Here is a 1,765-nt window from a genome sequence, read left to right on the forward strand (position 1 = left end):
ACATTATCCTAAACGCAAAACATGAACTCTTTTAAGGTACATTACAAATGGTTGTGAAACAAAATTTGTATCTTTGGTTATGATTTTGTGACATGACATGCCGTATTCATGCACTGGTCTGCAGGCGACAATTTGATGGACTTTAAAAGATTCGCTTTTGATGGTCTTTGTTTAATCATTCAGTCGGACGGTAAATTTCACGGTTGCGGCCCACTGCGATGTCGCTATTGTTTCAGAAATGTATTGTTTGTAAATGAAATAAAGTATTTGCTGATTTTGTTTTACAAAGAAAATACCAATAAAACATTAAATTTGATATTTTTTGTATCATGTAACACGTCCTGCAACGAACTTTGACCCGACAGTACGTGGTAATTGTTTTTCTTTAATTGAACACGCCTGATTATTATGATTTTTCTTTAATTGAACACGCCTGATTATTATGATTTTTTTTAATTGAACACGCCTGATTATTAGGATTTTCTTTGATTGAACACGTCTGATTATTAGGATTTTTCTTTAATTGAACACGCCTGATTATTAGGATTTTTCTTTAATTGAACACGCCTGATTATTAGGATTTTTGTTTAATTGAACACGCCTGATTATTAGAATTTTTCTTTAATTGAACACGCCTGATTATTAGGATTTTTCTTTAATTGAACATGCCTGATTATTAGGATTTTTCTTTAATTGGACACGCCTGATTATTAGGATTTTTTTTAATTGAACACGCCTGATTATTAGGATTTTTCTTTAATTGAACACGCCTGATTATTAGGATTTTTCTTTAATTGAACACGCCTGATTATTAGGATTTTTCTTTAATTGAACACGCCTGATTATTAGGATTTTTCGTTAATTGAACACGCCTGATTATTATGATTTTTCTTTAATTGAACACGCCTGATTATTAGCATTTTTAAAACGTTACAATCAGTATCTGATTCATTCATGTATACTAGGACAGTCAAAAATAATAACTGGCTTATAGCAGGTACATAAACCAGGAAAGTAGTAACTAAATCTTAAAATCTGGAGCGAAATTAATATTTGGGCAATATTGCATGAAATCGGGATCAAATGACAGGAAGTTAGGGAGCTACCATTTGATTTTAATGGGGGTGGGGGGTGGGGGGCGCGGGCTAGAATGAAATTTGAAAAAAAAATAGGCAGGACAGGAGTTGTGAGTAAAAAAGAAGGCAGGATGAACAACTTGGGGAAAAAAAGGCAGGAAAACAATTTATGTTAAAAAAAAGTCAGGATAAACTAAAAAAAAAAAGCAGGACCGAAAAGAGTGAAAAATAAAAAGACAGGACATAGATTACAACTAAAAAAAATGCAGGACAACATTTTTCATTCTAGCCACCACCCCCATAAAAATCAAATGGTATCTCCCTTAGCAAATACTACTATTGTAAATGTTTTCACCGTATACTGTATTAAAACAAATATTTGTCGGTAACTGAAGGACAAGTTATATCTATTTTTGCCACCAGAGGTCACAATTGATGAACCTTTTCATGCATTATCTGCAAAACAGTTCAAATGAACTTAAAAATAACCCAAGCATACACTAGGGATATCACCTTCTTGTATTAAGTCTGCTTTTTATGTGATGGTTCTTTAGGCGTTTGTTTTTTCTGCAAAATAGTTAAAAGATAAAATGTAATATTCTCCAGCAGTTCATATTCATTGTTCCCTCATCATTATCTCTCTATGACGCGGATATATAGTCTACGTTAAACGGATCGCACGTGCTGCA

Source organism: Mytilus californianus, unplaced genomic scaffold, assembly GCF_021869535.1.
Source record: "Mytilus californianus isolate M0D057914Y unplaced genomic scaffold, xbMytCali1.0.p SCAF_8, whole genome shotgun sequence".
NCBI lineage: Eukaryota > Metazoa > Mollusca > Bivalvia > Mytilida > Mytilidae > Mytilus > Mytilus californianus.